At 39.4% G+C, this 17,308-nt stretch overlaps 1 pseudogene; it reads right to left on the bottom strand.

Moving 5' to 3' along the window:
- Positions 1-13,508: 13,508 nt before the first annotated feature.
- Positions 13,509-14,417, bottom strand: LOC126069524 (actin-related protein 2/3 complex subunit 2-like; annotated as a pseudogene).
- Positions 14,418-17,308: the final 2,891 nt, after the last annotated feature.

Below are 17,308 nucleotides of genomic sequence, written 5' to 3'. Positions count from 1 at the left end.
TTTAATCTCAAGTTGTTGTCCGGTGTGTTATTAGTTTTCAGTTCAAAGGATTCCCTGTAATACTTCTTATAAAGTTGGTCTGGTTTTTACAAATTCCTTTAATTTCTGTTTATCTGGAAATATCCTAATTTCACCATCGTATTGAGGTATATTTTTGCTGGGTATATAATTCACGGTTGGCAGTTTTTACCTTTCAAGATTTTATATGTATTATCCCATTGCTTTCTTGCCTGCATAGTTTCTGGCAAGTAATCAGAATTTAGTCTTATTGATGCCCTTTTTTTCCCAAGCTGCTTTCAGCATTCTTTCTTAGTCTTTGGTTTTGGAAGCTTATTATGATATGTCTCAGGGTTCTTCCATTGGGCTGTATCATGCATGGGGTTTGCTGTGCTTTTTATATGGTTATCTTCTCATCTTTTGTGATATTAGGGAAGTTTTCTGTTAGTATAGCTTCCACAATTCTCTCTATGCTTTTTGTTGGCTCCTCCCCTTCCAGGATTCTGATCACAGGAAAGTTATTCCTCTTAATGGTGTCACACATAACTCTTAGCCTCTCTTCATTTTTCTTAATTCTTTTTTTTTGTTCCTTGGTCTTCTATTCTGCTGATCCTGTCTTCCATTGTTTCAATTCTACTCCTGTGACTTTCCATTGAGTTGTCAATTTCTGCAATTTTATTGTTAAGCTTCTGGATTTCTAGTTCCTGCTGCTGTATCATTTCCAATTGTCTACTAATTTTGTCATTTTGTTTTTGTATTGTTTTCCTGAATTCCTCTAGTGTTTTGTCTGTGCTTTCCTTTGTTTTGTCTGTGTTCTCCATCGTTTTGCCTATTTTCTTGATTCCTTTGAGGACACAATACATAAGCCTTTTAAATTCCTTAACAGGAAGCTCCATTACCTTTTCTTTCTCAGGGAAGATTTCTGGTTCTTTATTATGGTTACTTGCTGGGGCCATCTTGTCCTACCTCTTTAGGTGGTTTGCTATTGTTTGTCATTTCTAGGACATTAAGGGGTTATTGTACCTATTTTTTATTTGTATAATTGTTTACTGGGTTCTCTGTTTTGCTATTGCTGTTGTTTTGTTTTCTTTTGGTGATTCCTGGCAAGTGTGGCTGGAGTGGTGCTCTAGTCACTCAACTGGCTGAGCTGGAGCCCCCCACCACCTGTCTTTGGGTGGGTGAAGTGGCAGGTAGGTATAGGAACTTGGGTCTCTGTTTACTGATCTTGTGAGGCAGCAGAGGGTGGGTTGGTTTGGCTTTGTCCTCCATCTATCTTCAATTTGGTGGCTCAGGAGTGGGGAACTGTGCTCTCTGTGCAGGTGGAGTGGCCAATATGCTGGGTGTGGTGGGCAAGTGGGGTCATAATCCTCTCCTCTCTCTGGTTGCAGGGAGGAGATGTAGGTGTTCAAGGGAGGGTGGCAGGGGGATGTTCACAAGTCACTCCAAGTCTTGAGGATGAGGAGGGAGGAAAGAACGGCAGGCAGATGTTTGCTCAGTCTCACTGCATGTGTCTGTCAGTGATGAGAAGAGGAAGGAAGATGCAGCAGGTGGGTACATGCACACTTACTCTTCTTCCACCCTGTGCTGAGCAAGGAGAGGGAGGAAGGCCTCAGGGGAATGTGCATGTAGTCGTAGCTCCTCTTCCCCTTGCTGGATAAAGGATGGATTAGATTCTGGCAAATGTGTGCACAGTGTTGTCACCTTGCATCTGGTGAGGGGAGGATGGAAGAGACTGCAGGGGTATGTGCATACAGTCACAACCCTTCTGCCCCTCTCTAGGTGGATTAAGATATGGGGTCATGTCTGGCAGGTATGTGCACAGTAGTGTTTCCTCATGTAAGGCAAGGGAAGAGAGGAAGGAGTGGCTGGGTGATGCACAGTCGTGTTTCCTCTGCCGCTGGCTGGGTGAGTTAAGGGAGAGAGTCACGTTGGTGAACACAGGCACAGTGATGCTTCCTTGTGTCAGTTGATGGGGTGGAGGAAGAGGCTGTGGTGGGATGTTCTCACAGTTACAGTTCCTCTGCCCTCGCTGGGCAGGTAAACGGAGAGAATTGCACCTAGTAATTGCACTCATAGATGTGCCGCTTCAAGCCAGACTGAGGGAGGGAAGAAGGGGCTACAGGAGGATACACACACAGTCATGCCTCTTCTACCCCTTGCTGGGTAGGTTAAGGGATGGAATCATGCCTGGTGAATGCACCCACAGAAGTGCTGCCTCACAGTGGATGGGGGACAGGAGGAGGGAATGGTCAGTGAGCTTTCTCACTGTCCCACTGCTGCTGCCCTCCACTGGGCCTTGGGAGGGAGTATGTGTTGGGTAGGTACACACATGGGGCTGTGCCTAGTCTTGCTTGTCAGGTGGACAACAGGCAGTAGTGGATAGGGTTGGGAAGGGTGGGAGGAAGAACATAGGCTTGTGTTATGGTCCCCCACTTAGGCAAGAAGGTCAAGGTATGGGGCCTTCTGCCGCCTCTGATCAGGTGGATAGGGTGTGGGGGGAGTGTGTTCTTCTGGCTAGGACATTCAGATGCCACAGCACCTTGCATCCACTGCAGCCAGCAAGTGGGACCTGTCCTCTCTCAAGTGCAGGGAGAGGAGCTGCCTGGGGACCAGCTGGATGGGAGATCTTCTGCCAAAACTCTGTGAGTCCACCGGCTTGTGTGTGCACTCACCTGCTGAGGTCAAGGGCTGCCCCTCCTGAGTATCTCCGATTCTGGATCTAGCACCCTCCTGTCTCTGCTTCTTTCTATGTGTGTCTAAAGAGGTTCTCTATCCCTTTTGGGAAAGTTGTGAAATTGTCTTGCTGTTTTCTTCAAACAAGGTCACTGTTGGCTTTGTTCTAAGTTAGCTGCAGCAGACTGGGGTGACTGGCTGAGCTCCACCATTCTGTGTTAGTCCTTTTTCACTGCTTTCCTTATTCCTTCCAACTAGTATTCAGTTCAGTCCTTAGACTTTCTTTTTTGATGTTCAGTGTTATTGCATTTTTATCTACTTCTGCTTCACTTGGTTTTTTGGGTCTTTGGTGCAGGAAAACATTATGGTGTGTGTGACTAAGCCATCATCTTGGCTCCACCTCCTGCAAGTAAATTTTGACTATTTATTGGAAAACGCCAACTCCAGAGGTGCATCAGAACCACCCTCTGAAACTCCTGCTCACTATGCGAACAAACATTTTGGTCCCTTAACATGCTCGTTTTGGGCTATTTGGCATAACCTCACCAGAGATAGTTTGGAAAATCAGTGGTCACTTCAGAGTACCTTTGTCCTTTCTAAATTGGTTTTTCTGTGCAGCAAACTGGATAATCGAAGCCTCCAAATCAAGCAATCTCAATAGAAAGCCTATTTTTATTAGTATGTAGATGTAAGAGACATCAGGATAGTAAAATTGCCTCCTTGCAGGATACTGTTTCCAAATTTACTAACAGAATAAGTAATTGCAATGCCAAAATTCTTTATCTACCCCTTCTGTTCCACAACCTGTTGTTACCTCTCTGTACCCTCCTCTGCATCCCTGTTCTTCTGAAAACTCCCTGTCTGAACTTCCTTCCTTTCCTAAGAAACCAACAAATAAGCCTAATAAGCCTTTGCTTGAAATGCCCTTTAAAATTCATCCCAGTGATTCTGAGGACCCTCCAAGCATTACTTGTGCCCTTTGTGCAGTATTGTAAAGGACTTTCCAAAGCTGCCGAAGAATTTTATATTCTTGTTGAAGCATATCAGCCTAGTTATACTAACTAGTACAGATTTTTTTTTTTTTTTAGTACAGATGATAATGTGGCCATGAGGAGCCAATTATGGTTGAAGCAAGGCAAGTGTAAAAACCCTAAAGACCATTTAGCTCTGAATATAAGTAAAACAGCTGCTGAAATGTTAGAAGACTCCCAGGGTATGGGGGAAAAAAATTAATGGAGGCTATCTTTTTTTTTTTTAATCCCTAAGGCTTTTCCTCCATTAATTAATTGGACAAAAATTCATTCTTGCAAACAAAATAAAGATGAGAGTGTTTATGATTTTCAGACCCAGTTACTCCAAAAGTTTACAGAACACTTGGGAATTTCCTTATCAGCTCCTGGTGCTGCTGGAGCTTTTAAAGTTGTCTTTATGTCTGCCTTCAAGCCCAAAATTTCAGCCTTAGTAAAGAGGCACCAGCTGGACTGGGAGGCAGTTCTTATTGTTGAATTAACTAATTTGGCATACAAACTTTCTCAGACTTTAAGAGCTGAGAAAGTCTCTAAGGCTAACAAAATAATGGCCCTCCAGTTGCAACAATTACAGCCTCCTAGTCAAAAGAGAAACAACAAACCCTCCACTGGCACAAAATCTGGCATCTGTCACTATTGTAAGAAACCTGGCCTTTGAAAAATGTATGTTATACATTAAAAAAAAAAAAACAACAGAAAGCTCCCCAACAGGATGCCCTTCAGTCTGAATTATAATGAAGGAGATATGGGGCCCTAATCCACATATATTACGTTCTGATGTTCCCTCAGATGCAACACATTTTATGGCTGTAGATCTTTGTAGTGCCTTTTTCAACATTCTCTTGCATTCCGAACGCCAATATTTGTTTGCCTTTACTTGGGAAAATCAACAATTACTGGGATTGTAATGCCTCAAGGATTTACTGAATCTCATTTATTTTCCCGAAATTTTTCCTTACAGCCTTTACTATTTGTAACTCAATCTACATTGTTGCAATATGTTGATGACTTGTTAGCTGCTTCAAACTCACAGAAAGTCTGCCTTGAAGATAGTGTAGATTTATTGAAATGTTTGGCTGCTGGAGGACAAAAGTTTCTAAAGAGAAAATGCAATTGGCTTAGCCTTCTGTTAGGTATTTAGGACACCTAATTGCTGCAGAAGGCATTTCTATTGACCTTTAATGGAAAGAAGATATTCTCGTTTCTCCTATACCTGAAACAAAGAAACAATTATGGGGTTTCTTAGGACTCTGGTTATTGTCAAACCTGGATACCTAACTTTTCTTCAATGGCTCAACCTTTGTAAAAATATTTAAAGGCCTCTGAATCAAATATTGTTATGTAGTTATTCATCACTTTGGTATGCTTTGGAAGCAGAGTTGCTTCTTAACCTCCTCTGGTACTTTCATCAAGAATGGAGCTTTGGACCAGAAGAACTAGATGGTGTCCGGCTACCATCAGTGATCTCCCTGACAGGAACACAACAAAGAGTCCCTGATGGAGGGGGAGAAAAGTGTGGAGCAGAACTCAATTTCAAGTAAACAGACCAGACTTAATGGTCTGACTGAGACGGGGGAACACTCCAAGCCATGGCCCCCAGATGCTCTGTTAACCTAAAACTAAAACCATTCCTGAAGCCCACTCTTCAGACAAAGATTAAAACATAAAATAACACTCATGAAAAGTGAACTTCTTTGGAAGTTATTTCCAAGCAGATAAAAAAACACGAGACCAAATGGGCAGCTCCTGTCTGGAGGCCAGATGAGAAGGCAGGAAGGGACAATAGCTGGTTGAATGGACACAAGAAACCCAGGGTGAAAAGGAGGAGTGTGCTGTCATGTTATAGGGATTGCAACTAATGTCACATAATGATATGTGTATAAATTTTTGTATGATAAATTAACTTGAGCTGTAAACTTTCACCTAAAGCACAAATAAATAAATAATGGAGCTTTTATGGCAGATCTTTTGGATGCCCTGTTACCTCCTTCTGAAATTGATGTAATAAAAGTACAGGCACATCAATCAAAATGAGTGCCCCAAACTGAAGAGATTAGGGGAAATAATTTAATTGATGCAGCAGCTAAAAAGGCTGCTTTGCAAATTACTTCAGCACCCATGATAGTTAAGGAAAAGATATGCTCAAGTATGACAATGTGCTCAATGCTCATGAATAGACCATAGAAAAACTTTCAAAACATCAACTATTGGCTAAACAGATGAAAAAATTTGGAAAAAGCCAAGTTGTTACTAAGATCCTGCTACTAGATAATGGATCAGACACAATAAGAAAACAGTTTTACCTAGATTTTTGCATGTTTCTATTGTTCCTATGATGCAAAACTTACATGAAGGCTCTCACATGGACAATATCCTTTACCCTCTGGTCCTATGCTTGAATGGCAACTACATTTTAGTCAACTCTCACCTTCAAATGGTTATAAATATGTATTAGTAACGATTTGCAGATTTTCACATTGGGTAGAAGCTTTTCCTTGCCATTGTGCTACTGCAGCCTTTGTGGCAAAGAAACCTCTTGAAAACATTATACCCACCTAAGAAGCATGAAAAACTCTTTGTAGTGATTGGGGAATGCATTCCACTTGTCAAATTATCCAAGAAATTTGTCGAGTTTTTCCCATTTACCAAAGGCTGCATTGCCCATAGCATCCCCAGTTCTGTGGTCTGGTGGAAAGAACTAATGGAATAATAAAGACCCAAATTGCAAAGCTTTGTGAAACCTTAAGTTTATCTTGGACTAAGATCCTTCTTTTGGTTCTTTTTAATTTGAGACTCACACCATCTGGGGTCCTAAATATCACCTTTAAGCGAGCCATATGTGTTAGATTATGGAATCCCCTGAGTTATTAGCTCAACCCCAGGTTCCACGTTTCAATCTAACCCAGATCACAACTAAGAATGTCTCTGATGCTGCCTGAAACCCCCCTGATGATTTTTCACATAAGATTTTAGTTTCATACATCAGGCTCCCTAGATTCCAAATGAAGCTCCTCGCAACTAATATAGCAAGTACAAGTTGCCTGAGTCCAGCAAGTAAGATTAAAGAACACTGTGCTTCACTTTGGAAGCTAATAATGTTGGAATTGGGATGATTACCTATTTGCAGTAATTCCTTAACAGAGGATTGGCTTTAGCAGGTCAGTCAAACCGTCCCTTCTCCGCTCAATATAACAAAAAGTGGAATGATTTGCACTTCATATGGGTATGCATTTTTATGTGGTGGATCAAAACATCCCTATATAGACACACCAGACACAAATGATGAAACTTATGCTTGGACATTACCCTGTTTGAATGGTTGAAATATGGTGAGTCAATGTACTTTAGGCCATTTAGGAATCCCTTTAGATGTTCACTCTTACAATGAAAGTATACATTGGATTAATGATTTGAACATCTTTACTCATCACAAAAGAGTTCAGACCCTTTAAAATGGGCAGACCAAATGAAATATCAGAATCCTATAGCTGAAAAAACTGAATTAGGATGCCTATTCCTCAGAACCTTTCTACCTTGGTATGGTGTTCATCAGCTCAAGAAGTCTACTCGAAATTTATCTGCTACTATGGCTCAACTTGCTGATGATATTGCCGATAGAATGGCTGCTTAGCAGAAGTCTCTAGATTCCCTCATTAAGGTTGTATTAGATGATAGAATAGTTCTTGATTTCACCCTAGCTCAACAAGGAGGGGTAATACTCCTGATACTTCTTGTGCCTGGGTGAATACTACAGGAGAAATAAAACAACATATTCAGAAAAATTCTCCAAAAGGCTACTTGGCTTCATTAAATACATCCTATACCTGAGTTTTTGTTTTTGTTTTTTTTTTATACCTGACACTCCTTTTCTTGATATTTTTAGCTGGTTGCCTAATGGTATTGGCTCTTGGTTACATTCTTTATTACAGACTGGATTGGTTATCTTGTTTATTGTAATAATTATTTTTGGACTTATCAAATTTTAAATGAATTGATTCTCTAAAACTTGTAATCACACCTTGAGTTAGACTTTTTGGAATGCCAAGTTGTTTCTCCAAATGTGGCCTTGCTCTACACTTGCCCAAATAAAAGAATTACAGAAATAGGGTATCTCAGTTATGGCATGGTGAAGAAGTTAATGGCCGAATTCCAGAAAATTACAACAAAGTCAAAATTTAATAAGACAGCCTGAATGTCTATGCAGAAGAAAACACTCTTATAATGGTAATCAAGGAATCTCTATGGAGATTCATGATCAGAAGGGGGAAATATGCAAGAGCACTTTAAAACTGAGATGCTTGACATGACTAAAGTAGCTGACACAGGTCTGAATCGAATTCCCCTTTGCCCTAGATCCCTACTTCTACTTTCAGAATACATGCACCACTTCCCCCTTCAGGTGAACAACAATGTGGCTATGCTTGTTTAAGTTTGTGATAAGAATGTTCCAGGAGGGGTATGACAAAAATGTTCTGTTCTAAGGGGAAAATGTTTATGCAGAATGTTATCAGAAAAATGCTTACACAGGTAGGGTCCAGGAAGTCTGGGGTAGAAAGTAGATTAACTGACATTATGAAACATTTTCTTGTGACTTTCTGTAAAACCAAGACTTCGTATATAACCGCCCTCTCTCTTGCTGAACAGTGAAGCACTTTGTGATTTCACTTTGTGCCACCCAATTCGAATCATTCTCTTACTCAATAAAAATCTATTGCTTTTCTCCTTACAGAGTTTGTGTTAATTTACACTTTTGCCATGGGTCAAAAGGTAATTCTGTGTTTAACTTTTTAAGGAATTGCCAAATTATTTTCCAGTGGCTGTACCATTTAACAAAACTACCAGCAATGTTTGAGGGTTCCTATTTCTCCACATCCTCAACAAAACTTGTTGCTTTCTGTATTTTTCTGATCATAGCCACCTAGAGGAGCCAAAATGATATCTAACTGTGGTTTTGATTTGATCTCCCTAACGATTAGGAATCCCTGGGTGGCACGAACATTTAAATACTTGACTATGAGACAAAAGTTTGGCAGTTCAAACCCACCCGGATTCACCATGGAAGACAGCCTGGTGGTATACTTCCAAAAGGTCACAGCCTTGAAAACCCTATGGAGCAGTTCTGCTCTGCACAGATGAGGTCACCACGAGTAAGAATCAATTCAACTGCAACTAACAACAATAATCGTTAATTATTTTAAGCATCTTTTCCTGTGCTTGTTGGCCATTTGTATATCTTTTGTGGTGAACTGTCTATTCAAGTCCTTTGCTCATTTTTTGATTGGTTATTTGTCTTTTTATTGCTAAGCTTTAGGAGTTAAAGAACTCCTAAAGATACTTTCTGGATATTAAACTCTTTTCTGATATGTTTTTCCCGATTTTCTCCCAATCTGTAGGTTGTCTCTTCAGTTTGTTGACAAAGTCTTTTGATGCACACGTTTTCAATTTTAATGAAGTCCAGTTTACATATTTTGTCTTTTGTAACATGTGCTTTTGGTGTCTTAGGTAGGAATCCATTGCCAAAAAACTAGATCCCCAAATATTACCCTTATGTTTTATTCTAAAAGTTCTATGGTTTTTGCTCTTACATTTAGGTACTTGATCCATTTTGAGTTAATTTTTATATATGCTGTGCAGTGTGGGTCTAAATTCATTCTTTTACATGTGGAAATCCAGTTGTCCCAGAAACATTTATTAAAGAGACTATTCTTTCCCCATTGATCCAACTTAGCACCCTGGTTGAAAATCAGTTGACCATAGATGTATGAGTTTATCTCTGGACTCCCAATTCTATTCCATTGGCCAATAGCAGTACCAGAATAGTTTGAGCATCGTAGATTTATAGTAAGTTTTGAAATCAGGAAATGTGAGTTCTTCTAGTTTGTCTTTCTTGTTCAAGATTGATTTGGCAATTTGGGGTCCCTTGCTATTTCACATAAATTTGAAGATTGGGTTTTTCATTTTTTTTGCAAAAAAGTTGTTGGAATTTTGATAGAGATTGCATTAAATCTATAGATCAATTTTGGTATTATTGACATCTTAACAATATTAAGACGTCCCATCCATGAACATGAATGTCCTATTTATGTAGGTTTTCTTTGATTTCTTTCAGTAATATTTTATAGTGTTCAGTGAACAAGTCTTTCACTTACCTGTATAAATTTATTCCCAGATATTTCAATCTTTTATATACCACTGTTGTTTTTTTTTTGTTTTTTTTTTTTCACTGTTGTTAGGTGCTGTTAAGTCATCTCTGACTCATAGCAACCTTATGCATAACAGAATGAAGCATTACCTGGTCCTGTACCATCTTCACAATCATTGCTATGTTTGAGCCCACTGTTGGAGACACTGTCAATCTCATTGAGAGTCTCCCTCGTGATTGCAGACCCTCTACTTCAACAGGCATGATTACTTTCTCCAGCGATTGGTGCCTTCTGATGACATATTCAAAGTAAATGAGACTAAGTCTTGCCATCCTAATTTCTAAGAAGCATTCTGGCTGCACTTTCACCAAGAAAGATTTGTTCATTCTTCCTCAACATCACAATTCGAATATGTCAATTATTCTTCAGTCTTTCTTATTGTCAAACTTTAGCATGCGTATGAGGCGATTGAAAATTCCATGGCTTAAGTCAGGTGCACCTTACCCCTCAAAGTGACATCTTTGATTTTAATGCTTTAAAGAGGACGTTTGCAGCAGATTTGCCCAATGCAATACATGGTTTAATTTCTTGACTGCTGCTTCCATGAGCATTGATTGTTGATCCAAGAAGAATAAAATCATTCAGAACTTCAATTTCTTTGCCATTTATTATGATATTGCTTATTGTTCCAGACTTTTGCCTTCATCAGTAAGTGCTTCAAGTTGTCTTCACTTTCAGCAAGCAAAGTTGTGTTATCTGTATATTATGTTGCTAATGAGTCTTCCTCCAATCCTGATGCTGTGTTCTTCTTCATATAGCCCAGCTTCTCAGATTATTTGTTCAGCCTATAGATTGAATAAGGTGAAGGAATGCAACCCTGCCTCAAAATTTTTCCAGTTTTAAACCACGAAGTATCCCCCTTGTTCTGTTCAAATCTGCCTCTTGATCCGTGTATACATTTCGTAAGAGTACAATTAAGTGTTATGGAATTCTCATTCTTCACAGCGTTATCCAAAATTGTTATGATCCACACAGTCATGTGTCTTTGCATAGTTGGAAAAACATGGGTAAACATCTTTCTAGTATTCTCTGCTTTGACCAAGATCCATCTGACTAAGCAATGATATACATCATTCCACATTCTCTTCTGATTATAGATTGAACGTTCTTGCAATTCCATGTCAATGTATGGCTACAGCAATTTTTGAACTATCTTCAACAAAATTTTGCTAGCATCTGAAATTAATGGTATTGTTCAATAATTTCCTCAATCTGTTTGATCACCTTTCTTTGGAATAGGCATTAATATGGTTCTCTTCCAGTCAGGTGACCGGTTAGCTGTCTTCCAATTTTCTTGACATATGAGGAGTAAGTGCTCCCAGCATTGTGTCTGTTTGTTGAAGCATCTCAATTGGTATTCCATCAATTCCTAGAGCCTTGTTTATCAACAATACCTTCAGTGCAGCTTGTACTTCTTCCTTCGGCTACTTCCTTCAGTACCAGTGGTTATTGTTCATAGGTGACCTTCTGAAATGGTTGAACAATGACCAATTCTTTTTGGTACAGTGACTCTGTGTTTTCCTTTCATCTTTTTTTGATGCTTTCTGAGTCATTCAATCTTTTTATTGTGATTTACTTGAGAGTTTACAGAACAAATTAGCTTCTCATTAAACTGTTAATATACGAATTGTTTTGTGACATTGGTTGCCAACCCTGTGATATGTCAACACTGTCCCCTTCTCCACTCCAGGTTCCCTGTTTCCTGTCCTTTCTTGTCTTCTTATCTTTGCTTTTGGGCTGGTGTGCCCATTAGTCTCTTATACATGACTTAACTGTGAAGCATGACTCTCACGTGTGTTATTTTTGGCGCTATAGACCTGTCTATCTTTGGCTGAAGGGTGAATCTCAGGAGTGACTTTAGTACTGAGTTAAAAGGGTGTCCAGGGGCCATACTCTTGGGGTTTCTTCAGTCTCTGTCAGACCAGCAAGCCTGGTCCTTTTTGTGTGTGTGTGAATTTGAACTTTGTTTTTTGTTCTAGACTTTTCTCCCACTCTGTCTAGGACCCTCTATTGTGATCCCTGCCAGAGCAGTTAGTCATGTAACCAGGCACCATCTGGTTGTTTTTGGGATCAGTCTGGTGGAGGTTGTGGTAGTATTGTGGTCCATTAGTCCCTTTGGACTCATCTTTCCCTTGTGTCTTTGGTCTTCTTCATTCTCCTTTGCTCCACCCGGGATGGGACCAGTAGATGTACCTTAGATGGCTGCTCGTGGGCTTTTAAGACCCCAGTCACTACTCACCACAATCAGATGTAGAACATTTTCTTCATAAACTATGTTAGGCCAATTGAGCTAGATGTCCTCCAAGACCATGGTCCCCAGCCCTCAGACTAGCAGCTCAGTCTTTCAGGGCATTTGGATGTGTTTGTGAAGCTTTTTGTGAAACTTCTATGACTTTGCCCTGGTCAAGTTGTGCTGATTTCCCCAGTATTGTACACTGGCTTACAGTTTACAAAAGTTACCACTTATTTACTGCCTAGTTATTGTTTTTCCCTCCCCACTCCTCCCTCCCTCATAACCAACAAAGATTATTTCTTTCTGTGTGGGAGCATTTTCAGGTGTTTTTATATTAGTGGTCTCATACAGTATTTGTCCTTTTATTATTGACTTATTTTACTCAGTATAATGCCCTCCAGATTCATCTGTGTTGTGAGATGTTAAGTAGATTCATCATTGCTCTTTATCACTGCATAGTATTCCGTTGTATGTACCATAGTTTGTTTATCCATTCATCTGTTGATGGGCATTTAGGTTGTTTCCATCTTTTTGTTACTGTGAATAATACTACAGTGAACATGGGTGTGCATATGCCCATTCATGGGATGGCTCCTATTTCTCTAGGATACATTCCTAGGAGTGGGGTTGCAGGATCATATGGTATTTATATTTCTAACTTTTTATGGAAGCACATATTGTTTTCTAAAATGATCGTACCGTTTTATATTTCCACCAGCAGTGCATAAGGGTTCCAATCTCCCCACAACCTCTCCAACATTTGTTAATTTCTGTGTCTTTGATTCATGCCAGTAATGTCGGGGTGAGATGGTATCTCATTGTAGTTTTGATTTGGATTTCTCTAATAGCTAGTGATCCTGAGCATTTCCTCACGTGTCTGTTAGCCACCTGATCTCTTCTTTGGTGAAGTGTCTGTTCATATCCTTTGCCCATTTTTAAAAAATTTTTATGATAGAAAGATTTTCTTTATTAATGACCCCAAACTGTATTTCTTTAGATACAGGATTTGGGAACTCAAATAGGAGAAAACAAGTTAAGATTTCATTATCCAGCAACTCATTACCAGTAACATGTTGCAAAGCAAAACAGCTTTGAAAGAGGGTGGAAGGGAAGGAGAGTGAAGGAGGGAGGATAAAGAAAGGGAATTAAGTTGGTCAAATGGAATTATTCTTTTTTTTTTAATTCTCAGGAAATATGAAGTCCTCACAAGCACAGCTGGTTTCTGCAGATTATTTTCCAAATGTGTACAACATGGAACCAAAACGGAGAATCCCTTGAGAAGCTGAAGAGGTGCAACATTAAAAGCTACGATTATCTAGTAGCAAATGTTTCAGTCTTCAGTTGCCAGCCCCTTCCTCCTTCTGTGCCCAAGAGTTAGCGGGATGAAAACAAGTTCCCGGTGATTATTTTCATTTCTTTTTTCTTGGCATCTGGGCGTGCACGGTTCAGCACCTTGAGGAAGTCGTCGTATGTTTTCGCCTGCATAGTGTGTGAATATAGGCCTTAGAGCACTTCATGTGGTAATGCAGGTAGTCCCGAAACGTGTGGATTAAGTTGATGGTGTCATCTTGGGCACAGATGTTTCTGTGGCGAAGGACTAGCACGAAGTGATATAGCCAATGTTGTCGCACACAGTGACATCGGTTTCAGTGTCTTTCAGCTCATGAGGAGGTTCCGTGTGGCTAAAGAGGACCTGTGAGGCTGTGTGGCTGGCTCTTTGTCCTTCTCTGAATTCCTGTATGAACACCTTTCCAATGACCACATCATCATCATCTTTGAACACTGTGCTGAATACTACTGCAACTCTGTCCTTTTTGAACTCAAGAGACATGGTCTCATCACACCTATAATGGATAACTGCCCTGTTCTCATCTTCCTTGCCCTCTTCTTGGAGTTGGAAGTATTTCTCAAAGACAGAGGCAAAACCATTTCCTTTCAACGTGACAGCCTGATGTATGATGAGATCTTTGGAGGCAGGAAGATTTTCAAGGCCATATAGCAAACAGACTTTTTATCCTGATTCTAGATTTACCAAGAAACTTCCGTACACCCTCTTGAATAACTCACCAGCACTGTATGCCTGAAGTTCCTTGTAGAATTTCAAATAAATACTGACCATAATTTTTGTTTGTCTCCATTAGGTTTTGAAATACGATGGAGGACCCCATCAAAGTCTGCAAATGTTACTTCTACTGCTTCTGGTTTGTTTCCAGCGGCCACGTTCTCCAACTTGAACGCCAGCATCTCCTTGATGATGTGGTTGTTCACTCGCAGCAGGATCATAGAGGCAGCTGCCTAGGGCAGGGGAAGCAGAAGGGGGGCAGGTGGGGTGAGTAAGGGAGGGAAGGACAGGCTAGGTGGGGTCATAGGTGAAGGAATCCTTTTTATTTCATTTGGGGCTGTTGTAACGTCCCCCATTTCATTTATTATTTGGGTTATTTGCTTCCTCTCCTGTTGTTCTTTTGTCAATATGACCAACGGTATTTTGATTTTGTTGATTCTTTCAAAGAAGCAACTTTTGGTTTTGTTGATTCTACTGTTTTTCTATTCTCTATTTCATTATTTCTGATCTGATCTTTATTATTTCCTTTCTTCTGGTGGCTGTAGGCTTCTTTTGCTGATCTCATTCTATTTGTTCAAGTTGTAGGGCTAACATTTTGATTTTGTCCTTTTCTTCTTTTTTGATGTGTGTGTCTATTGCTATAAATTGACCTCTGAGCACTGCCTTAGCTGTGTCCCATAGATTTTGGTATGATGTGTTTTCATTCTCATTTGATTCTAGAAATTTTTTGATTCTATCTTTGATTTCTTCTATTACCCAGTGGTTTCTAAGCAAAGTGTCATTCAGTTTCCATATATTTGATTTTTTTCCTTGCTCTTCCTGTTATTAATTTCTACTTTTATGGCATTATGATCACAGAAGATGCTTTGAATTATATCACTGTTTTGGATTTTGTTGAGGGTTGCTTTGTGGTTAAGATGTGGTCTGTTCTGGAGAATGTTCCACGTGTGTTGGAAAAGAATGTATACTTTGTTGCTGTTGGGTGGAGTGTCCTGTATATGTCTGTGAGGTCAAGATTGTTGATTTTGGCCTTAAGTTCTGTATCTTTGCTGAGTTTCTTTCTAGATGTTCTGTCCTTTACCAAGAGTGGTGTGTTGAAGTCTCCTTCTATTATTTTGGAACTGTCAATTTCTCTTTTCAGTGCCGTTCAAGGTTTTTTTTTTTCCTCTATGTAGTGTGGAGCCCTGTCATTGGGTGTATAGATATTTATTATGATTATGTCATCATGGTGGACTGTCTCTTTAATCATTGTATAATGTTGTGTCTTGTCTTTTATGGTGGATTTTACCTTAAATTCTGTTTTATTGCCACTCCTGCCCATTTTTGGTTGCTCTTTGCTTGATATGTTTGTTTTTTTCATCCTTTGATTTTTCATATATTTATGTCTTTGTGTCTAAGGTGTATCTCTTGTAGACAGCATATTGGTGGGTCATGTTTTCTAATCCATTATGTCACTCTCTGTCTCCTTATCAGCGTATTAACCCATTTACATTCAGTATGATTATTGATAGGTGTGAGTTCATTGCTGTCGTTTTGTAGCGCTTTTTGTGGTGCTGACGTGTCTTTGTTCCTCTTACTCGCCTGTGCTGAGTTCCTTTTGTTTTGAAATTTTGTTTCTTCCATTATTGTAGATTATGTATTTACTGAGACTTTACATTTTTCTTCTTTATTTTGATGAGTAGGTTTGTTAACTTTCTTTGTGGTTACCTTGAAATTCATCCTTATCTTCCTAAGTTTGAAACAGTCTTATTACTTGGTATTGCCTTGACTTCCTCTCATTTGAATGTTCTATATCTATACCATGTATTCCCACTTTCATTGTTCTTACATGTTGTCACTTACAGATTGAAGTCTTTATTTCCCAGGTTTGAAACTTTTAGTTTTGTTTTATCCTTGAGAGTTCATTACCTAGGTCAGTATTTGGCTTATACTGACCTGTGTCCTACATTCAGGTTGTTGTCCGATGTTGTTGGTTCTCTTACCGAAGGACTCCCTTTAATAATTCTTCTAAATTTGGTTTGGTTTTCACAAATTCTCTTAATTTCTGTAAGTCTGGAAATGTCCTAATTTTGCCATCATATTTGAGAGAGAGTTTTGCACGCTATATTATTCTCGGTTGCAATTTTTCTCTTTCAAGATTTTAAGTATATCTTCCCATTGCCTTGTTGCCTGCATGGTTTCTGCCAAGTAATGAAAGCTTAGTTTTATTGTTTCCCCTTTGTATGTGACTTTTCTTTTTTCTTAAGCTGCTTTTAGGAGTCTTCCTTTGTTTTGGCTTTTGGCGAGTGTGACTGTGATATGTCTTGGTGACTTTCCTTTAGGTCCTATCCTATATGGGGTTTGTTGAGCTTCTTGGATGGTTGGATTTTCGTTTTGCATGGTATCAAGGAAGTTTTCTATCACAAATCTTCAGTGAATCTCTCTGTGTTTCCCATTTTGTCCCCCTGCTCTTGAACTCCAAACATGTGCAGATTTTTTCTCTTGATTGTAGCCCACACAGTTCTTAGGTTTGCTTCATTCTTCTTCATTCTTTTCTCTGATTTTCCCTCAAAGTGGCATCCATGGATTTGCCTTCATTTTCACTGGTTCTGTCTTCCATTGTTTCAAATTGCTCCTATAGCCTTCCATTGCTTTGTCCATTTCTGAAATTTTGTTTTCTATCTTTTGGATTTCTAATTGCTTTTTTGTTTGTTTGTTTTATTTTGTTTTTAATTTCTAGTTTTTTAGTTGGAAACCCTGGTGGCATAGTGGTTAAGTGCTACGGCTGCTAACCAAAAGGCCAGCAGTTCAAATCCACCAGATGCTCCTTGGAAACTCTATGGGGCAGTTCTCTCTGTCCTATGGGTCGCTATGAGTCGGAATTGAGTCGACAGCAGTGGGTTTGGTTTGGTTTGGTTTGGTTTTGGCTAGTCGTTCAGTTATTTTGACATTTTGCCCTTGTATTATTTTCCTTAATTCTTCTATTTGCTTTGTCTGTGTTTTCCTTGATTTTGGCTACAGTTTGGTTGATTTTGTCTGTGTTTTCCTTGATCTCTTTCCTGACCTCTTGGAAAGCCCTGAATATTAGACTTTAGAATTCCCTATCAGGTACTTCCAGTGCCTTTTCTTCTGC

Source organism: Elephas maximus, chromosome X (assembly GCF_024166365.1).
Source record: "Elephas maximus indicus isolate mEleMax1 chromosome X, mEleMax1 primary haplotype, whole genome shotgun sequence".
Lineage (NCBI taxonomy): Eukaryota > Metazoa > Chordata > Mammalia > Proboscidea > Elephantidae > Elephas > Elephas maximus.
Note: the sequence above shows the minus strand (reverse complement) of the source record. Positions and strands in the feature narration are given on the sequence as shown.